Genomic DNA, 23,794 nt, shown 5'->3' with positions numbered 1-23,794 from the left:
CTAGTCTTTATTTATAAAATGAACTGTACATTTCCTGTTATAATAGTAATGCAATGAACAGTCAACAAAGACAGGTGAGGAAAGAATGAGACAGAGAGGCAGAGACAGAGATGGACAGACAGTTAGTATATGAACACTTTTTATTTTCCTGTGTGGAATCACATTGTTCCTTTTTGGGAGAAGGCTACACTTTCAGTTGTTTTGGTCAACCCCCTACCCCCCGCCCCCCGCTCCGCTTTATGTTTATATAATATCATTTTGTATGGAAGTGATTATTTTACTTTGTTAATATTTTCCTTAAGCCCATTTAAGTCTTTTTAAAATTATTTTGCCACTATAAATGTTGTTATATAAAAATATGTTTATGCTTCCATGATTTTCTCCAAAATTCTTTCATATGAAAATAGGTTGTGCCCAATTTACTATTTTCAGTCAAAAGTGTTATCTTTTCTTTTACAGTTCTTCATTTGAATATCCACTTGGAACTAACTTTCCTTCCTAAGTAATCATATGTGTTTTCTTTAGTACATATTACTTGTTTTATATTTAATATGTGTAAGACAATGAATACTATAGTGAATATCAGTGTTATTTCTACATAAACCATTTCACAGGACTTGCGGAAAAGATTTCAAACTCTAGTCATATGGAGGGAAAGATTCTGAGCATCCGAAGCATTCAAAGAATGCCATTTAAGCATTAGTTTGCAAGGAAGAAGCAGAAGAACACTTTATGATTGTATCTCTCTTGTACTGGTTCTCAGTAAAAATCCCTCTCCCTGCATATCCTTATGTAAATATCTTATTACTTGAGGCAGAATGTATTAAAAAATGCATTTTGCGAGTTAATTCATTCCTTACAGTGCCAGGTGGGAAGCGAGTTCATTGTTTTAATGTGGTACTTCGCAATAGAATTTTGTGCAATGATGGAAATGTTCTATATTTGCACTGTGCAATATGTTGGCCACTGGCTACATGTGGCTACTGAACATGTGAAATACAGTTACTGCAACTGAGGAACTGAATAATTTTATGTAATTTAAATTGTGGCCAGCGGCTCTCTTATTGAACAATACAGCTTTGGTAGTTTTGCCATTATTTAAACTATTACAGTGGCTTGTTAAACATTGTAGATGTTTACCTACTTATTCAAGTTCATTTCATTAAAGAATATATATTAGATTTTGAGGAACTTATAATCTTGGAATAAAATAATAAGAAGAAAGATAAAACCTACTTGTGCATTTTTTTTTTCAGAGAAGAAGATGGAAGTTTCAATAAAGAAAGGTGATGATGATATCTTCATGGAACCCTTGGGTAAGATGGATGGGCAAAGAATAAAATGATCTGGCTGCTAAAATTTGGCTTTGATACTAACAACCTATTGAGTGAGTCACTTTTGGTGATCTTGGTTCCTTGACATTCATGATAAAAGGTTTGGAATAAATAATTTTCTTTGTACTTACTGTGGATAAATGGCATGAATCTCTTCTGTTTTATTTTCAGAATTAAATACTACATTTTCCTTCATATCTCAGTACTGTGTTTAAGTACCCAGTACTGGATGCCTTGTTAATGCTCAATAAGTATTTGTTGAACGAATGGTTATACTTAGTTGTCTACTTGAATCAATAGCTGCTTTCGCCATCCATCCTTGTAGCTTACTATTTTCCACACTTAGACTGGGCAAGGTTTTTAAACATGGATGGTTTTGATGCAGGAGAAATCTTTTGTTACAGAGTGGTAGAGGATCAAGGGCATAGACCCTGCTCTTGAGTTGCTAAAAGGTTCCACTTCCAGAGATGGCCAGGGAAGTATGAGATTCCAGAACCTGGCTGACCTTCCTTAAGGAAAATCTGCAGGAGGTTCCTAAAGGTTTGAAAATAGTACACTGAAGAGATGACGGGAAGGCCAGAGAAGGGCCAGAATACAATGAAGGCTTAACTTCCTGATACTTATCAAATATGACTTCTCTGAAAAGGAATTTCCATACCTCAGCCATACTACCCTGATGACTCAAGTCCAGGATAATTAAACTTTCCTTCTTTTATATTTTGACATATTTTATATTTTACTTGTTAGATATTTAATATTACTTTCTTTGGGACATAGTTTTTAATGTGATGATGTATTTTTAATCCAATGAAACTATTAACTTCAGTAAGGACAGAGGTGTAAATCTTATCCCTGGCACACAGTTTTCTGTCTCTCACAAACCACAGCCCAGTGTAATCTGTTTTTCCCCACCCAAGATCAAACATATGGGAAGAAATTGTCTAAACAGCAAAGCGTTATTATGGTAGGAATTGATATTGTAGGTAATTTAATATTTACTCTTATTTCTGTTATATACTCTCATCCAGGAACTTGGTTAACATTTTTCAGAACTCACTATAGATACCCTGGAATCTTCCCAGAATTTCTAGGATTTCAATCCTACAAGAATGTCTAAGGAAAATTCATTATGCTCTTCCCTGAGAAGAGATAATATTAAAAATTAATGACCATTTTAGTCCTCTGGGATGTAATATAATTCAGGGGAGGGGAGGAGGTCTGTCACTATCCTTTTCAAGGGCAATTCACAACAACAATTTGAGTGATAAATCCCTGAAGCTTGATGCTCTTCTCCCCATTGTATAACGTGAGTGTTGACAGTGTCTCCTTTTAAAAGGAGCAATATTTCATTTTAAATTAGTGCATCTGGTTGAGGAAAAAAGGGTCAGTGTGTAGTAAGAGCTATGTAGATGTTCATATCTTTTATTCTCATAAATTTCACAACTAAAACAACATCTTAAAGAAATAGCTCAATAGAAATAAAAGTCTAAGGGAATGAATACCTTACTTATGCCTCATCAATGATGAAAAGAACCCAAGTTCCGTTTAAATGTCCATTACTAGGGAATGCTAAAAGAAATTAAAGTACACTGGCAAGAAAGCCCATTAGAAAGATGTCAACTTTTAACATTTTAGAGTCTATATGCATAAATGTTCATGCATAGTATCAAGTGGAAACATGGTAGAATGAATATTTATAATTAAGTATATGAGATGTTTATATATGTATTGGCACTAACATTCCACAAATAGAGTTATTTTGTTAGGTGGAAGTTTTCTATTATGCAAAGAGCACAGCTTTGGGATTAGAGCTAGGTTTGAGTTCCAACTCTGCTCCAAACTGACAGTGGCAAATTATGAACCTTTCCAAATATTAGTTATTTTTTTTCTTATTAGTTAATTTGTGTGTATGTGAGCCTACTTGTGCATATGTGTGTGTGTGTGTGTGTGTGTGTGTGTGTGTAAAAGTTAATAAAGTAAATCCACTTAAAGAGCCCAGGACATAGTAAGAGGTTAATACCATTATTTCCCTTTTCTTTACTAAGTACCTGAGACTTCCTTAGGATGAGAAATTTTACTCAAATTGATTGTTGTAGGAATTTCAAAATTCTTGGTTTTGACTCAAACAAGAATTTTTAGAAGGCAATGAGAAATTAAAGATTAACATGGTAGCTCTTCTATAATTGGTGATCTTTATATTTCAATAGATTTCAAAAGGATATTAAAAATCCTGAATTGGAGGTCAATTACTTTATGCAATTGAAAATATAAAGCTTAGAATGGTATATTAACTTGTGAAAGCTAGTTTTATGTGTCCACCTGACTGACCACAGGGTGCCCAGATTAAACATACTATCTGGCTGTGTCTGTGAGGGCATATCCAGATGAGATCAGTATTTGAATCAATGGACTCAGAAAAATGAATTGTCCTTCTCAAAGTAGGTAGGCAGCATCCAATCCCTGGAGGGCCTGAGTAGAGAAAACACTGAAGGAAGGAGGAATTCTTCCCCTTTTAATCTCTTTTACCTGCCTCCCTGCTTGATCTGGGATATCTCATCTCATCTCCTCTGGCCCTCAGACTGGGATTTACAGCATATGCTCTCCTGGTTCTCAGGCAGTTGGACTCAGACTGAATTACACCATCAGGTTTCTTGCGCCTCCAGCTTGCAAATGGCAGATCACAGGACTTCTCAGCTTCCATAATTGCACCTGCCAATTCCTCATAATAAATCTCTCTCTCTCTCTCTCTCTTTCAATAGACAGATAGATAGATAGATACAGTTTTATAGATAGATATGGTGTATCTATATATTAGACAGATAGATAGATAGATAGGTATCTCCTATGACTTTTGTTTCTCTGAAGAACATTGACTACTAAAAAATTTGATACCAAGAGTATGGAATTGTTTCTCTAATTAGGTTTAAAGATGCTAATGACTCTCTTTCCAGTAGTGGAGAGAGCACTTATAGTCCACAGTGTAAATTGTTTATAGATATATGCAAAGCATCTGCATAAATCACTTACTTATAAGAAACAGGGAGCTAGGTGACCTAAGATATGGTACTTTGGAACATTTTTGAAAAATTAATGAATATAATGACATTGACTGATTGCTCCTAATATTATTGACAAAGTAGTAAAAGAAAAGGATGAGTTCAGAGATTTAAATTCCCAGCTCAAGCGCTGCACAAATGACTTAAGAGCTACTACGTATTCCTGGAAAGATTCTTATCACCTGTAGCTACAGAGCTGAAGCTGCTGAAAACCCAATGCAAAACCTCATCCTGTGACTTGCTAAATTATAACACAACTTGAACTCCCAGCCTCACAGGGTGTCTGCTATTGAAGTGAGGACATTGAATGGGCAAGTATGGGATCATAAGTTGGGACAAGGTCATGTGTGAAGACTCTACTGAAGCTGAGCACATTGAGTTTCTAAATTCTGGTAATTCTTCTTTACCAGTAAAAGAAGTCTCCCCATCTCCAGCAGAGTTGGCCTCCCCACCCCCTCACTCCTCACAGTGGCATTCCCACCTCTAGTGGTACTGGCCTTGTCACCCACAGTGGTATTCATCTTTCCACCTCTGACTGACCAGATTAACCCTGCATTGCCTGGGAAAACTGTAATGGCCTCCCTTGAGGTAGTTGCCATGCATGACAATGCTGATTCTCCTCAGAACCCATCCAAGCACCCCTCTTTGCTTCTATACCTATAACTAGATTCAAGTCCCAGGAGGTCCCCAAAGATGAGGTATACTGTGTGACCAATGAGAAGGTGTATTACACCTACCTGAGTTTTCAAATTTATATAGACAGAAACCTAAGGAACCTGTGGGCATAGATACTGAAGATATAGGACAATGGTAGAAGGAACAGAAAGTGGGATCAGGCTGTAAATATTGACACACATTCACTAAGCAAAGATTCTGCATTTAATGTTGTGATTTAGGGAGTTATAAAGGACTCTAATCGTTTTTTTGGTTGGTTGGCTGAAACATGGATCAAGAGATGACTCCATGAGTGAGTTGGAAATGCCAAACAGGCCTTGTAAAGAAAGGGATCCAAAGGCTTAGAGAGATTAGAATGTTAAAGTGGATTTATCATTTAATACTTACTTACCCAGACTAGGAGGATTCAGAAGACGTACATTTCAGCAGTACTGTGAGGAATAAATTTGTAAGGGGAGCCCTGACATCATTGAAAATCTCTGTGATTGTCCTCCTTTGTACACTAGACCTCAAGGTGGGCACTGCAGTCACTGAATTGGGAGACCTAACTGCAATGTCACGAATTGGATCCCAGGTGGAAGGATACAAATGGTGGCACTCAACCATCACAGAAAAAGGCAGTTGTGGTTACTGTAAGACACCAGAGTCAAAGCAGCAATCAGAATAGTCTGACTCACATAGACTTATGGTACTGGCTAACTGATCATGATGTCTCTAGAAATGAAAGAGATAGAAAGCCTGCTAAATTCTTACTTGATCCGTACAAGCAGAAAGTTCTAGGTCAAGTAAACAAGTCTAACCTGAATCATAAGAACAGAAGGCCATGTCCCTTCAGTCAATTCCCAGATATCAGCCAGTTACCATACCCAGAAAACTTTGTTGTTGTTTTTTTTTCTAGGAGAGAGAGAGAGCATGAGCAGGGGAAGGTCAGAGAGAGAGAGAGAGTCACAGACTCTGAAACAGGCTCCAGGCTCTGAGCTGGCAGTCAGCACAGAGCCCGACGCGGGGCTCGAACCCAGGAACCACGAGATCATGACCCAAGCGAAAGTCGGACGCTTAACCGCCACCCAGGCGCCCCATACCCAGAAAAATTTGAATGAAAGGGAAGCGGGGTCCCCTTGAGGTTTGACTCTGATACACTACTGAAAATGTTTACTGTTAATCTTTCTCCAAGCCATCCCCAAAAGGAACTACGGCCTTTTACTAGGGCAATCCACTATTGGTGAAGGAAATAATCAGACCTTTTGGGGATTATTGGACAAAAGCTCTGAACTAATTCCAGGAGGCTCAAAACCATTACTGTAGCCCACCAGGTAGAGTTGGAGCTTTTGGATATCAGATGATCAGTGGAATTTTAGCTCATGTCTACCTTATAGTAGGCCCAGTGGATCCCTGACTCTGTACTCTGATATTTCTCCAGTTCTAGAAGGCATAGTTGGAACAGACACACTGAATAGCTGGCAGAAGCTCCACACTGGTTCCCTGACCTATAGAGTGAGGACTATCATGGTGAAAAGGTGCCGGGAACCCCACCGGCCTCTCTGGATGGCAGTCACAGCAAGGAAACTGGTATCTCCTTCTGCTACTACTGGCTCATGTTGTAAATGAGGCTGCTGGTATTGACCAGGTCTCACAATATTTCAGATCAGACCGATATTCCCCACACAGATTGCTCATAAGGAAAGGCATGTCCTTGCCTTTCCAAAGATGATTGTCAAAAGGCTCTTCCTAAGGGTCTTGCAGATCCAAGACTTACATAATAAAGGGGGCTTGAGTCTGGCCCTGAGACTAAGAGCCTAATTTAGAGTTAAGGGCAAATATCCACCCACACCCATTTGTTTCTGCTTAGAGCATTTTCTGGCCTTGTATATGGTGATTGCTCTCTGTGAAGGAACCTATTGAGGAACTTCTTCTTTTGTGGTTATGAGAGCAGAGGTGTTCCGTGAAAGACCTGTGAAAGACCTGTTTTTCTTGATACTTCCACCTTATATAAACAAGCTGTTGACCCCTGCCCACAGAGAAGTAACTTCACCCTTTTTATGCTGAAAACTTTGTCTGGTATGCTAAAGACGCTTTCCTTCCCCATAGGATAGGCATCTAAATCCCCTACCTCAATCACTATTGTAAACGTTATGCATGAGTCTTCTACATATCTATGTTCTGGGAAATTTCTTACATATCAAAGAAGTTTGTTATCAGAAACCATTGTCTAAGGCAAATGACACTTCTGTGCCATCCCCCAAACACTTAATGATAAAATAAAGTTGAGCCTCAGTCAGAGCAGAGATGCCTGCCTGGTGATCAGAAAGAATCTCGGGGGCTCTCTCACTCTCGCCATCCATCCTTCAGGGACCCCTGGACATGCCGGAGCTGGCCCCCAGCAAAAAGGGATAAGGGAAGCCATTAGAACAGACCCTCCCTAGCAAAACAGTAAATCAAAAGCAATACCACATTCCTGGAAGGATTGCATAGGTGAGTGCCACCAATAAGGACTTGAAGGATGCAGACGTGGTGTTTCCCACAACATCTCCTTTCAGCTCTCCCATTTTGCAGAAGACATGCACAAGACGGGTGGATTGTGGAGAATGAGCAGTGGGTTATTGAAAGTTAACCAGATGGTCGCTCTGATTGCAGTTCCTTTAACCAGATGTGGTTTTATTGCTTAAGGAAATTAACACATTCCATGATACCTGATATATAGCTACTGAGCTGGCAAATGCCTTTTTCTGCACCTCTGTCCATAATGTCTGCCCAAAGCAGTTTTCTTTCAGTTGGTAAAGCCAGCAATATACCTTCATTGTCTTATCTCATGGGTACATCAACTCTTCAGCCACCTTGCATCATAATTTAGTTTGCAGGGATATTGATCTCCTTTCCCTTCCAAAAGATATCAATCACCCCAGTCCATGGCATGGATGATAGCATGAGGTAGCAAGTACTAGTGAGCAAGAGGTAGCAGGTGCTCTAGCCTTGTTGTAAGACATTTTTATGTCAGAGGGCATGAAATACATCTAACTAAAATTCATGGGCCTTTTATCTCAGTGAAACTTCTAGGGGTCGCTTGGTGGGCATGTAGAGATATCCCTTCCAAGGCAAAAGGTAAGCTTTTGCATCAGACCCTCTTACTACCCCAAAAGAGGCATGGTACCTATTGGGGCTCTCTGAATTTTGGAGGGAATTAACAGGTTGGCTCAGGTGACTGATTCTGACTACCAAAAGGAGATTGGGCTGCAATTCCAAAAACAGCAATAAGGAAGAGTATGTCTGGGATATAGGATATCCCTTAAGGCATCTCTTAATTTTGCCAGTCCCAGATTAAGATCAATGAAAAATTACAACCACCCAATCTAGGCAGGACTGCTAATGACTCAGACTACAGGAACAAAGATTAGGGTCACTCTACCAGGTAAAGAACCAAGACCAGTTGAGGTACTTGAAGGCACAGAGGATACAGAACAAGTAGTAGAAGAAAATGGTTATAAATACCAGTTATAAATACCATATGAACAGTTACAGGAATGAAGACTGATTTCAATGAATATTTCCTCTTTATTTTGCTATGAAAACACTTATGTGACGTGTGTGTATGTTCTTTGTATCTATTTGTATGTATGTATGTATGTATGTGTGTGTGTGTGTATTTGTTTTCTTTGCTCTCTTATTCCCTTATCATGTAAAATAATGTATATTAACTTTATGTCATAACATTTCAAGTATTGCTAATTTTTTAAAAATTGTAGTAAGTATTGGTGATTCTAAATCATAGTATTTAAGGAGAATAGAAAACATGTTAAAGAGATATTAAGAAGAATAGAACAGATGAATCAAGGACATTACCTTCTTTTCTGGGGCAGGAATTTGTGAATTTTTGGTTGTGCAGAAGATAGTTGTATAATGGTAGGTGGGATTATGGCTTGGTTATTGTCTTTATTTGAAGATTAAATATGGTTTAAGAAGATGCACATAAGTGTCAAGTTGACAAGATGTGGACTTAATGATTGTTAATTTTTATTTAAATTTGGCCATGAGGTGCACCAATTAAACATTATCTCTGGGTGTGTCTGTAGCAGTCTTTCAGATGAGGTTAGCATTTGAACCAGTGGATTCAATAAAGTGGAATGTCCTTGCCAGTGTGGGTGAGCATCGTCCAATCTTTTGCAAATCCTCTGAAGAACCCTGACTGATCCATGCCGATCTTGACTATAAACTAGAGCAGTTTGCATTTGTTCTCCCCATACTGTTGACATTAAATTCTAGAACATTTATATATACTTTTCATTAACCTTCTGGGAGTTCCTTTCTGTGGGTGAAAGAATGGAATGTCCCCCAAATATAAGGCAATTTTGGGATACCTAGACACTCACTATGTAGTGTATTTGAATATTTAAATTTTTTTAAATGTTTACTTTTGAGGAAGAGAGAGACAGAGACAGAGACAGAGTGTGGGTGGGGCAGGGGCAGAGAGAGAGGGAGACACAGAATTGGAAGCAGGCTGTAGGCTCTAAGCTGTCAGCACAGAGCCCAATGTAAGGCTCGAACTCACAGACCACAAGATCATGACTTGAGCCGAAGTTGGATGCTTACCTGACTGAGCCACACAGGTGCCCCTATATTTGAGTATTTAAAAGAAATTGGTCTTATAAATGAAATAAGATGGGCAGTGGTGGAAAAAGTGACCTTTGTCACTTTGTAGTAGAGGCCAGAGAGGACAAGGGAAGATCAAACAAGGGGATTAAAGTTCTTTGTCAAGTGAAGCTATTCCTTGTACCCATGCTTAATTACAAAAGGAAATTAGGAACAAGTGCATGTATATTACTGCATGTATTAATGTAGAGTTTAATTGGTTTGGAGTAAATTAATGGCTGCTTGCAATATTTCTGGCAATTTGTTATAAGCTGTGTAATTTTAAATTGGTTTCTTGAAAATGCTGGATAAAACATTTTAATTCACACATTGCTTTAGGAATTGATTGGGGGATAATAAAATATAATGAAATGTTTTACCTCAGATGGATGTAAGTTCTATTTGCTCTGCAATTTTTTTAAAATCTTGAACACAAATAATGAATACACTGCTAGGATCTTTAGAAGTGCTGTAACTGTTTGTAAGTTATTCGTCTCTCTCTCCATTGGGCAAACTATAGCTATTTTAAAATTCTATTTTCTTGAAGCAGTAGAGAACAAGGAAAATCCTCTGGGGCTTTCTCTTTTATCCAAGAAAAATTATATGTGAAATTGAAAAGCAAGGAGGTATAAAAATCTGGCAACTCAGCAAGGAAATTATTATAAGAGACTAGAAATTGGGACACTTGCATTTGGGCCACTAAAGAGAAATCCATGAAATCTTAGCTGGTTTGTGGTAGCAATAGGATTCCATATGACCAATTGTGAAATGCAGATGATGTCAGTGGCTTTTACCTGATGTGAAAATTAACTGCAAGTCATCTTGGAAAAATGATAGTTATTCTTCTAAGATAGTCAACCAAAAAGAAAGCAGTGCTGTTTATTAGCATACAATGTTTTGATTTTTGAAGATTATTTTCCTGCTGTGACAATAGGTACCTGGGGGAATTTCAAGCAAAAGGAGATCTGGGCATTGGAAACCCCTCAGAGAACATAGGGCCCTTCCATGTTTTGGAAATTAGGCTCCTCTCCCTTCCTGGCTAGCCAGGCATTGGCTTCCTGTTGGCTTTCTTCATTCCATCTAAAAATTTCAGCTTTCAGAAATACAATGACCCACAGTTTCCGTGCCCTCCTTTTGAAAACTTTTGCCATTATTTTCTTTTGCAGCTGAGCAGGCAATAATAGAACCTAGAAAAGAACTCTGGAAGAGCTTATGACCCAAATATTCCAGAATTTATCCTCAAGTTACTAAATGATATTACTACTGACAAAGCAATGTTCCCCCCTCCCCCACCCCTGCAAATGCTCTGTTTTCTCTTTCTGTTACTGTCCTACATTTTATGGATTCTTTTCTGAAATATCTAATTTCCTCATGCCAGTTCCTTTCTCTTACCTTCAACTTGAAAGCTTGTTCTAAGAAAAGCTTTCCCCAGCTCTGCCTCTCTTCTGCTTGTTCTCTCCGAAGGTTGCACTTCTATTATAGAGTTAATCGTATTGCATATTACAAATTTTTACATATGAATTTGATTCTCCCATTGGGCTTGTGAGCTCCTTGAAAGCAAGAACTGTATTGTATTCTTTGTAGCTCCTTGTAGCTTAATTATGTTCATGTGCACAATAAGCACTCAACAACATATCCTAACTTATTTAAACTAAGCTGTAAATGACTAATAAAGGTTATTTCTTACATTGGCAATACATTTTAACAAATGGGTATAGATTTCATCTTGGAGACTTGAGGAATTAGTAAGTAAGAAGACAAGGCCTTCTTCTCTTATTTTGGTTTTAATCAGAGGAGACATTTTGGCACATCGGAAGGAGCCATCACATAAGCCCTTCCTTTTCTGTCTACCTCTGAAGCCATTTGTAGATTCCCAGTTTTGTTTGTTTGTTTCCATTCTTTCTAGCAGCTTTAGTCTTAGTTGTAAGCTGGAAATATAGAGACCTTTTGGGAGTAGGGGTGGCTCTTCTTTTTTCTTCTTTTATTTGTATTTGTTTCTCTATTTGGCAAAAAAATCTTTCTCCAGTGTTACTTGGCTTCCTCACTGTACCATTTTAGGGTGGTAGAAAAGATAATATAATCTTATTTAAAGAAATTGAAGTTCAGAGAGTCTGACTGCTTGAATTCAGTAAGACTGAAAAACTAGAATTTTTATCCATACTCTTCATTACCTAAATTCAGTACTCTTTCATCCTAAAATAACCTCCCATAGCATATCATCATCTTAGGATATTTTCTCAGTAAACTTAGTGATCAAGTACATAGTCTTAGACAGTATGAAATGATTTGGTTCAATAACACTTTATCCCACTGACTCTTCTGCACTTGAAGTCTAAGAGATGTTTTTGTCCATCAACAGCAATATCCATTTATTTAAGTTTAGATTTTTTATTAACTTCATTGATTTGTCACTACACCTGATCACCTTAGGTATTCTTAGCACATCAGCATAGTGATTAAAATGACAATAGTCTCTAGGAATGAAGATTAAATACATGTTGATGTTAAACTTTGCCATAATCCATTTTGGTGTTAGTACCAGATAAATTTACATGACAAGAATTAAATCGGACCATCTGTGACATATACCATCAGAGACAAGTGTTGTCATTGACAGCCTTGAATTTTCAAGGTCCATCCATAGAAGGCTGTTAATGACTCCTATGCTTTCATTATCCTTCTAACTAAATCTCACCATGTTCAAAAATAGACTCAACTCAATCTTAACAAATGAAGATCATTAAAAGATTAATATGTATGATGCAACAAAATATATTTTTATGTACATAAAAAAGATGTACATAAATCAAAAGATATCAGCCATAGCAAAGATTAGTATATAAATCCTATATGGGAGTTTCTTCTTTCTGCTTTACTGGTATCGAGAGCTTCTAAAAAGTGAACATGGCACATTTTCCTCTGCTCCAGTCAGAAGTTGTATGTTGGTTTTCAGATGTGGATACTGAACCTTGCCTACCTCAATCAACCATATCTATGTGAAGCCTTTAGAGTCTGGCCAATCCACTGGTAACAAAACTTCTTAGTGTTGATTCCCCATAAGTGGCTTCACCCTGATTATTCTTTTTTACTTTCTAGTAACAATTTTACTTGTCATTTGATGTCAGCCCTACTCAGCCCACTTTGTTTAGGAGTGCATTTCTCTGGTAATTTCAGAGTCCCATCTCTTTCCTGGACATTTGACTTTGGTCTCTTTGACCAATCCTATGGCATTTTTCCTTGACTTTGTTCAGAGATCTTTTGCTCGCAATAATGAAAGCCTGATAGAGACTAGCATGAAGTAGAACAGCATGTCCAAACCTGAAGAATACATAGTATAGGGATGTATATTGCCACTGACATTTTTTTGCTTGTCTTGCTTCTCTTTTCATACCCACATCTTCCTTCTCTCATACTGCAAGCTTCATTTCTCTGTTTTCTAGTCATTGTGACGAGAAGTAGTTTATGTATTCACTTCTCAGGAATTCATCATTTCTTTTCAAGCAAGTGGCTAAAATGAGCAAGAATCCCAAAGCCACATTCCAAATACTCAGAGAAGAATGATTTACTCAGCCCAGCTCAGATGCCCACCCCAGGGCCAATCAAAGCTAACTAGGGGGCAGGATAATGTTATACCATTAGGGAAAGCCTGTAGTAACCATGTGGATATAGATAGGTTTATCAGGTTGAGGGAAGGAAGTAATTATCAGGTGCCAGAAAGCAAAAAAGAAAATTTTAGAGGAAATTCTGTTCTCAATACAGTAGTCTTCTATAACCCTTTTCTCTCAAGTGCTACATCATTTTTCCAAGAATCATAGGACTTTACAGCTTATGCCAAAAGTAACCAAAAATCAAGTGATTTGATGCTCCTTTGCTTTAGATCTCTGCTCAGTGAGCTTTTATGTCTTACCTTTTGAAAATGAAATATTATTTATTGTGTCTTCAGCCCTTATAATTAGCTCAAGAACATAGCTTCCTTGGCTAGCATTTATTTCTTTTAGACATAAATACAGAAGTCTGTTTCCTGACTGTCTCCCTCTCCCTCTGCCTTACCATCTCCTCTTAATTGAGGAAAAATTGTAAAGAAAGCTAGTGGTCGTTACTGGTGTCAACCTTGCCACTATCTTCTCACTCTATGTCACTCTATGCTGATTTTCCCCCTTCTAATGAAGGCTTCATATTCCCAAAGGGAACACATTATATGATGTCTATGCTTTACAATTTGGCATTTCACTAAAGATTACACTTTTACTGGGCCTTGGGGCCACCAGGGGTTCTTTCCTTTGATCTTGAGTTCTTCTGTAGACCTTGTTCGTTCCCTTTCTGGAAACTCTTACTGATGCTAAAATTTTAGTCATGCTGTAGTTGTCTTCTCAGATCATTGGGTGAGACAGAAATAGCAACACACTCACAAAATGCTAAATAATGATTGGTGATGGACTCTTGTTAAAATAATTCAACTTGAATTATGCCTGAAGTTATGAAAACACTAACATTTCTAACACCATGGAAAATTGCACACTTGGCTGCAGTAATTAATAAGCATAGAATTAATTATTAGAATCTGCAAGCTATAACTTCTTCATCAAACAAAGACAGAATTCAGGCATATGTTAACTTTCTGATGTGTTTTGGTATAGTGGTTACCATCTCTAGCTGCATATAAGAACTACCTGGGACACTATTTAAAAACACAGATTCTTAAACTCTACTCAAAATATACTGAAATGAGAATCTTTGGGGGAGGAATTTTAATGCTTCTTGGGTCTTGATGGTCAGCAAAACTGGAAATCACTGACTTCTATCGCAGCCGTACTTCTTCCTTTAAGTGAATTCCCGGAAGTCGTATTACTCACAGATGTGACATTGGCAGAGTAGAAGTCGACTTTACTGGTAAGTCCAGAGAGTTATCTGGTGTGTCCCCATAATCCCAGCCCCAGGTAGTTCTACCTTCTGCATTCCTTGTTTCCACTTGGCATCTTTTCATAAAATCTTCCTGTGTCAGATCCTATCCCATCAGGTTTAAGAAGAGAGACAATGGCTCTTTTTCACACCCAAAGTCTGGGGTCATTTGAGAGGGAAGAGCCATATTCCACTTGGGTGCAAAGTGTCCAGGAGATGGAAGTGAGAGAAGTACCATGTGGAAGAAACTGCTTGTCTTTTGTTTGGACTTTTTCCTGTCTTCAACCAGGACCACTTGCATTACTGTCTATAGCTTCAGCCCTACCCTACTCATTAAGACCAATCTGATCTTGCGGGGCACCTGGGTGGCTTAGTCGGTTAAGCATCCGACTTTCACTTAGGTCATGATCTCACGGTTCGTGGGTTCGAGCCCCGCGTCGGGCTCTATGCTGACTGCCAGCTCAGAGCCTGGAGCCTGTTTCAGTCTGTGACTCCCTCTCTCTCTGACCCTCCCCTGCTCACGCTGTCTCTCTCTCTCTCCTAGAAATAAATAAAACATTAAAAAAAAAAAAAGACCAATCTGATCTTGGACATCAACAAAAATGGAGCTTTAACCCAACCTTGAGGACATCTCTTCCAGCCTAACCCTGATGTTGTGATCTGACTCTGATAACCAGGTTTCAGCCTCCCTCTACGTGTTAGAGTCTCTATCTTGGCAACCTGCCTGATACTTCAGTCTTTCCAGGTCATGTTTTTCATAGAGTGGGCTGTGAAATCCTTCACTGGGATCATGTGAGGTGCCTCCCAAAAATAAAGAGGGGTAGGCCAAATGGGTGGTGGGTATTAAGGAGGGTACTTGTGATAAGCACTGGTGTTTTATGGAAGTGATAAATCACTAAATTCTACTCCTTAAACTAATATTATTCTATACTATATGTTAACTAACTAGAGTTTAAATAAAACTTGAAACAAAGAAACAAAAAACACAGTTTAGGAGCCATTATATCAGAATTTATAGGGCTGGAGTCCAAAATGTGTATTTATTTATTTATTTTTTTTTTTTCAGGGTTTCCACTTGCCTTATCTTTNTGTTGATTTTGTACCCTGCCCAAAATGTGTATTTAAAATTAAGTGGGTAGTTAGGACTTTATCTGGAGGGTCTCACTGATTCTTTAATATAGAAATCCTGGAATTACATACATGTCTCTGTAGCTTATGTTTCTGATTATTTTCATTATCACTTTAACTTTTGGGTGAAGTATAGTATAACACAGTATTTGTGTGTTTCTCTTTTAGCAGAAACATCCACAAGATATCACCCCAAAATATGCCTGGCAGAGCATTGTCTAGATACAGTATTTGGTTTACAGGAGATTTTGATGTGCTGTTCAAAAATATGTTTTGTACTGCATTTTTGGAGAAAGTAGTTGTGTTTCCAACCACACCTATCCAGAAATATTACAAAATGCAACTCATTCTTTGAAGGGCAATTAATTTTTATTGTACTTATTTATTATCCTCATTAAAAGCAATTAATATGATATATGACTACTGGTAATTTAAATGAATATAATAATAATAGCAACATCTGGAATTTTCAAGGTACCTTTTATTTAAAAGTCCCAAATATTATGAAAAAGAATGAGTTAGTTTTGTAAAACATTTCATAGGTGTTCTTCTAGTTACTTATTTATAAGAAATATATATTCACCTACATGCTACCTACGTGGTGAAGAAATTGTTCTCTCAAAGCCAAATATAGATTAGGATAAGGGCTTTATTTTATATCAGATCAAATAGTTGTAAAATACCTTGACAAGCACTACTAAGAACAAATGAAATTATATTATTACAAAAACAATCTGATCTAACTCCAGCAAACCCCACTTACAGTGATATTTAGCTTATATAACAAAGCTAACATTTCTGCAAAATATCCTTTGTACCAAGGCTGACAGGAGTTAGAATTGGTAAATCACAATAGGCATTCAACTATAAGGCACAAATTGGAAGAGATTTATTTAGAGGCTTTAAATCTGAGGAGTTTTAAAGTTGACTCTACGTAAAGGATGTTCCTGTTTTTATGAATGCTAATTACAAAAAATTATAACATGATTCATCTTCATTGTCACTGAACTGCCTAGGGAACCTCACATAAATTTTCTCACTTAAATGAGTGTGTTAGTGTAGCATGTAGCAATACCAAGAGTGAATAAGGCCAATTTTTTAAAATAATGGTATTGAATTATAAAGAGAGATGGTGAGATTCTTCCAAATCCATCTGATGAATTTGTTAATAATAATAATAACAATAATATTTCAAGTATCTCACAAAATAATTTCTTTGTGGATGGTTTGCATTATATCTACTTATATGCATAACATATTATATAGATATAATATACATGTAGATATAATAGTAGATAGGCAGTTTTTTTTGATAGAGTAGAAATGGTTCTCTAGCAGAACTGGGAGAATCATATCTAATTTTTGTAATGTTTTATAAGCACCATTTTTTGGCCCTTTAGGTATGTTCTTTAACACTTAGCATCTTCTGCAATAGGATTTTCTTCAACCATATAAGTCAGAGAGCCCCACTTGCAATGACCATATTACTCATGAATATCTGTATTATGATATTCAATGCTTTAATTAAAGGGGGAGGATCTGAAAGAGAACAGTTCCAGAAAACCTGATGTATGTTTAAAGACCAGCAGGTACACTGTGCAAATGCATCAAGTCTGAAAGAACATGATCATTGACCCTGAAATATCAAATGAGCAGTCCCTGATGGTGGCGTTGGTGGAGACGTCTGCATTTGTTTATTTATTTGTCCCTCAAGTATTTATTAACATTGAATACATGCAAGGTACTGTGCTGGGTGCAAGGGCTATGAAGACAAGCAAGCAGTTTTCCCATTAGGGAGTCCATAGACTAGAGAGAGAGACATATAAATTGATAATTCAGCATCAGATAGGACGTGTGACAGGATTGTGACTGTGTACAGACTTGAGAGCCAAATCACTGGTGTTTGAATCTCACTCTGTCATTAACTATATGAGGTTATTTAGTCTCTTTCCTCAGTTTCATCATCTATAAAATGGGGATTTCTTTCCAATGGTTTATTGTGAAAATTAATTGAATTAATATTTGAGACATATTTATATAGTTGAGCCATACTAATTAGGTTGAACCATGCAAAATTGATGTTTTTGTGGTTAAATACTGTTGAATAAACAACATACAAAAAGTTCTAACTGTGAAACATTAATAACCTGGACTTCATCAAATGTAAACACTTCTACTCATCAAAATATGCTATTCAAGTGTGAAAGGCAAGCCATAGACTGAGAAAGAGTGTCAACAGCAGTGAGGCACCCAGGATAGCCTTGAAAAAGATTCAAAAGTTTTATGCAGTCAATCCACCAAAAGCAGACTGGGATACTATCCCACGTAATGTCACCTCTCTCAACCCAAGACAAGCAGGTCAGTTTTGGAAAGAGTCCCACAGCAGGAGTTAAGTGACGGCTTCTGCATTAGAGATGTAGAGACCTTTGGTTTGTTCATGCCCAGTGTGTTGATGGTTAGATTGTAGTGATCAGGATGGTATAGGCCACCTGGCCAGCAGCTTGATCCTAGGAAATCTCATCAGAGAGCAGGCTTTTACAGGGGTCACCTACCTGAGGGACCTTCACATTTTGACTAGCATCCATGATTTGTCTCCACAGTTCTCAGTCCTGGAGAGGGGTATCTTTAACCTGCCAGCCTTATTGTCCAAGTGGCAGATGACATAGTTAGGTAATTGGCAATAAAACAAGAGTCACTAAAAATATAACAAGGTGCATCAAGGAAAATAGTGTCTAGAGATCTGAAAATGGCCTTGTGTTCTGCCCACTGAATGGCAAGACCACTTCCAGTTTCCTTCTGCATAGCTGATGCTGACCTTGAATAGTCATAGGCCAGTAGTACCATGGTGTATTAGCTTAGCTGAACTACAGTGAGCCAGGCCCACGTTTTTAGGAAAAATAAATTATTTCCCCAGAGATAGCTGCCACTTTTCCATGTAAAGCCAAGGTGCCACAGGTATCATTTCCATTTGGCCAGGAAGCTTTATGGGCTCTTCTAGTTTGTTACTGAGCCTGAGTTCACCCACCCCAAAATGTGAACTTCAGGTGGGAATCATAAACCTTCATTTGTCAGATGTTCAGATGTCAGGTGTCCAGAAAAACACAGAAACAAGCTAATAGCTGCTTTTCAAAAGGAGTAACTGGTGGCCATATTAGGGGGGTTGCTGCAGAGGAAGCCCCAGATAGCGGCTGCCTCCCTTTGCCTATGAATCCAACAGGTAAAATCGTCAGTCTTGAGGACTTTTGCTGAAAGGGATCATTAGGACTGTGCAACACCCATTTGAATCTGGGTGGTTTTTTGTTTTTTGTTTTTTGTTTTTACTTCCAAGGGTCTCGTAGGACTATAACTTGGTTGCCTGTCTGCAATAGAATAGTTTGAGTCTCTCTCTTCCCTAATCTCTGGGTTATTCTCTTATTATCTAATAGGTCATCTTAACACTGTAAATCCAGTGTAGGACAGAAAATGACTAAGTAATTTTCAGGGCCTGCTGTATGTTTTCCCATATATTATGCTGTGCCCCCCCCCCACCATTCATATATTGAAGTCCTAACCCCTAATACCTCAGAATATGACCTTATTTGTACATAGTGTTGTTACAGGGGTAATCAAATTCAAGTAAGGTTATATGGATAGGCTTTAATTCAATATGACCGGTGTCCTTAAAAAAGGGGAAATTTGAACACAGAGGCACACATACAGGAAAAATGATAAGAAGAGACACAGGGAGAATACAGTCATCTACAAGTCAAGGAGAAAAGCCTGGGATAGATTCTTGTCCCATAGCCCCCAGAGAAACAGCACTGCCAATACCTTGATATTGGACTTCTTCTAGCCTCCACAGCCATGAAAGAATACATTTCTGTTCTTTAAGCCGCCTAGTTTGTGGTATGTTGTTACAATAGTCCTCCCAGATGAATAGACCCTGGAAATTTGACTTTCTTGAGGAAATCTCTCCATGAGGGCCAAACCTCCCATATTGTAGCCACCATCCATTGCAGAATAACTCTTGAAGCTTTTCACTTTTATTTTAAATGAATCTAAGGTTCTCATAATAGACTGTAGGAAGGAATAGAGCATTAAGATATTCTCCCTTAATCAGCATTACACCCCCTAGCCCTCNTTACAGGTCAGCTGCTGTCTGCCTCAAATGGTCACAAATTCCTCTCTTTTCATGCTCAGTGTAGACAGATGTCTCTAGCTGCTATTGGAAAGGGGTAGAATCTTCTTCCTATGGTGTGCATCAGACATAAGTATCAGATTAACAGAGAAATGTGCCAGAGGAGGGGTGACAGTGTCTAGGAGAGCTGTCACTCAACTTACTTCCTGGTACTGCTTCTGTACCCGCTTCCCCATTTCTGTGTCATTCACAGGCAATAAAGTGGAGGGCCATTCACTGCCCACCAGAGTGTAGGTTGTGTTTAGTGTCTTTGGCCAATTTCCATGGGCTTTTCTCATGTCCCATGAATAGACCCTCATGGCTTTCATCCTTCCTATTTCAGAAAGCCGTCTTTGTCAGAATCCCATTCTTCTTGCCTTCCACCTGCTTCAGGCGCCTGTTTTACAGATTGTTTGGTGGCCTTATCTCCACTTCCTGCAACTGTCTCCTGTCCCTTTTCCATATTTTAATCATCTGGTATTCATTTAAATTTGATTTGATTGATATTCACATGCATACATTTTGCCTCGAACATGACTTTGATGGAATGCTGAACATTATAAGCACAGTATCCTTGTAGATAATTTTGCTTTTGATCATTACTTGTCACTCCCTATGTATCTTGGACTTACTTGGCCTCTTGATTATATAGTTATGATGATTATATCTCTTTCTAATTAAAATCTTTGGTTGAACATGTTAATCTCATCATCAATGATTCCTTTTAAAGAAAATGTAGACTAAATAATCACTTTGATACTATTAGTCACTTCTATAAACTATTAGTTCTTCTTAAGTTTTCTTCAACAGCAGATGCTGTGACATGATTTGTGGGTAATTTCCATAATATATCTTCTCCCCATCCTATGAAGACCTATGACTATAAGCAGTATTTTATAGTGTGTGTATATTTTAAGTGCATAGTTATCATTTGGTCTAGAAATGTGTGTTATAGCAAGGAACAGAATTTATTTGACAATGAGTGACTTTGGGTAGATGACCAAGTTTACTAAAAGATTCTATGGGCTATTTATTGCCAGCTTTGAACACATCTCTTAGCTTCTAAGTGCAATACTATAATTTTATATTAATTACTTTTTAAATTTTGACATAATTACAGATTCATATATAATTGTGTACCCTTTGCCCAGTTTTCCTCAGGGGCAACAGTTCTCAAAGATACAGTACAGTATCACCACTAGGATCTTGATACTGCCACAGTCAAGATACACAACATATCATCCACACAGGGACCTTTCATGTTACCTTTTCTGTCCATACCCAGCTCTTTTCTGCCCCACTTCCATGCCCTGATCCCTGGGAACCACACTAATATGTGCTTTTTATAATTTTGTCACTTTAAGAATGAAACTATAAAGTATGTAGCTTTGGGGATTGGCTTTTTTTCACTGAGCATAAAATCTCTGGAAATCCATCCAAGTTGTATGTATTGATAGTTCATTCCTTTCTATTCTGAGAAATATTTCATGGTATGGATATAGTACAGTTCATGTAACCATTTATTCTCTGAAGGATATCTGGGTTATTTCTAGTTGGGATTATTATGAACAAAGCTGCTAAGAACATTCATGTACAGATTTGCATTAAAACATACCTGGGGTTTTGTTTTATTCAGGTATGATGAGACCAACAGATGATGCCATTGAAAAGACTTCTTGTTACTCATAGCTCCCACGAGGAGAGGAGCACGCCAGGCCTGTGGGTTCACACGAGAGAACACTAAGGTCAGTAGCAGGCAGAGAGAAAGAGCTGGGAAACCACAGAAAGGCCTTTATCATAGTTTTCATGGGAAGAAATGAGCAAGGTAATTTAAGGGGTGACCCAGGTTAGAATTGGCTCATTTGAAAACTTCCAGTGGGCTCCAGGGTGCAGAGGCGGCTTGCTGGCTGGCCCCACAGGGGGTGATGTGTCAGAAGTGTCAAGAGCAGCACTTAAGGCCTGTGGGAGATCTGGGCTTTGGATATGTTTGTTTGCACATAAAAGGGAGGCTTCTGAGAAAGTGCTCTGCTACCTCTAGGAGTCTACAAACCTACCCAACCATGGGAGGGGCAGTCCTTCCCCAGGCAGTAAAGCTCCAAATGTCGGAACATTAGATACAGAAACTAGAAAATTTAGTTAACACAGCAGTCTCCCCTTATGCGTGGATTTGCTTTTCCTGGTTTCAGTCACCTAAGGTCAAGCACAGTCTGGAAGCAGATGATCCTCCTTCTAAATTACAGCCATAAGGTCAACGGTAGCCTAGCGCTCATCTTAGTGTCTGTGTCCTTCACCTCATTTCATCCCACCATGTAGGCATTTAATCATCTCCAAGCATCACAAGAAGAAGGGTGAGTACAGCGCAATAAGATATTTTGAGAAACCACATTCGCGTAACTTTTGTCGTAGCATGCTCTTATAATTATTCTATTTTACTTTTATTGTTGTTGTTAATCTAACTGTACCTAATTTATAGATTAAACTTTATCATAGGTATGTAGTATAGGAAAAGCATCCTACATATAGTTTTTGATATTATCCTTGGTTTCAGGCATCCACCGAGGGTCTTGGAGCATAAATAACCCTTGTGGAAGAAGGGGTACTACTAGACAAGGTTTTGGTGTGAATTTAAGTTTCCATTTCTTGGGATTAAATTGCCCAGGACTGCAAATGCTGGATCATATGGTAGTTGCATGTTCAGGTTTATAGGAAACTGCCCAACTATTTTCCAGAGAGGATGAACAATTTTACATTACTACCAGAAACGTAGGGGGGATTCAATTTCTCCAAACTTATAGACTTTGAGAAGGATATTGCCATTTGGGTTATTGACATTTCAGGCTTTATTTAATGTGTTTTTATTGGGTAAGTGTAATCTGCAGTACATTGAGCTGGGGACAATGAAAGATCCAAAGGTGAACAGGAAGCTTACACTGCTCCGGGAGCCTTTATCCCCCAGTGGAAGTAAAGCTGTAAACGATAAACAAGAAAGAATAAAAATAGGTGGCACATGGAGATTCAAGCAACGTTCAGTGTAGGTGTGGTGAAAGGGGCCATTAAGTCTAAGTTTGTCAGTGGGAGGCCTGATGTAGGTGGCAATTTCTGAGCAGCTAGTGAAGAATGAGTATAATTGGAAAGGTAAAAAGAAAAAAAAAAGTAGGAAAGCCAGCTGGCATTGAAAATATTTGTGTGCTGCTAGTGCTAGGAGGCCTCTGATGGGATTAGAGCTCTGAGGCGTGGCAGGAGGGATCCAGCAGTTCCAGAGAGAAACAGCCTTGAAGGAAGATCAGGAGCAAACCCAAATGCCATGAGCAGGACCTCATTTGGTAGCTAATGATGAGAAGTTGCTGAAATCGGAGAGGATGGATGTCACTTGATCTGCATTTTAAGCTATTGATGTCATATTGAAAGCTTACGAATTCACAGGGGGAGAGATGTGAGAAGGTACCATGGTAGTTGAGGTGAGAGACGCTGAGAGCAGGAGCTCATTGTGTCACTGTGGTACTTTTTTCACTGTTTTCAAGTCCACACATAGTGTATGTTCCTTACAAGCGTCAGACTTGGAAAGGAATGAACAAAAGTCACCCAGAGTGTCCTTACTCAGAAATGATCATGGTAAACATTTTGTAATATTTTGTTAAGAGTTGGTTGCAGTCTGCATGTATGTATGTATGCACGCATGCATGTATATGTTGTTTTGAGCAGATGATGGTCACGCTATGTGTGATGTTTATTTTTCCATCTGCAGTATATTAAGTCATCCTTTTAGATTTATAAATGCATTTACTCAGGATCACTTAACATTCTTTCTATTGTATAGAGGTATCACAACTTAATCAATCCCTCCCCACTAAAGGATATTTAGGTGCTTTTGTTTTGTTTGATTTTTTTCTGCTATTTCTAGCAGTGTTGTTTTGTTTGTTTGT

At 38.2% G+C, this 23,794-nt stretch overlaps 1 long non-coding RNA gene across 1 annotated transcript in view; it reads left to right on the top strand.

Moving 5' to 3' along the window:
- LOC144221843 (uncharacterized) overlaps positions 1–22,136 on the top strand; it is a 238,470-nt gene extending 216,334 nt beyond the window's left edge. The window contains exons 4-6 of the long non-coding RNA XR_013332202.1: positions 1,257–1,316; positions 21,508–21,616; positions 22,058–22,136. This is a non-coding gene — a long non-coding RNA (uncharacterized LOC144221843). The remainder of the gene's footprint in view (positions 1–1,256; positions 1,317–21,507; positions 21,617–22,057) is intronic.
- The last annotated feature ends 1,658 nt before the right edge of the window (positions 22,137–23,794 follow it).

This window comes from Crocuta crocuta, unplaced genomic scaffold (assembly GCF_008692635.1).
Source record: "Crocuta crocuta isolate KB4526 unplaced genomic scaffold, BGI_CrCroc_1.0 scaffold151, whole genome shotgun sequence".
NCBI classification, from domain to species: Eukaryota; Metazoa; Chordata; class Mammalia; order Carnivora; family Hyaenidae; genus Crocuta; species Crocuta crocuta.
This window is presented reverse-complemented; position numbering and strand designations above follow the sequence as displayed.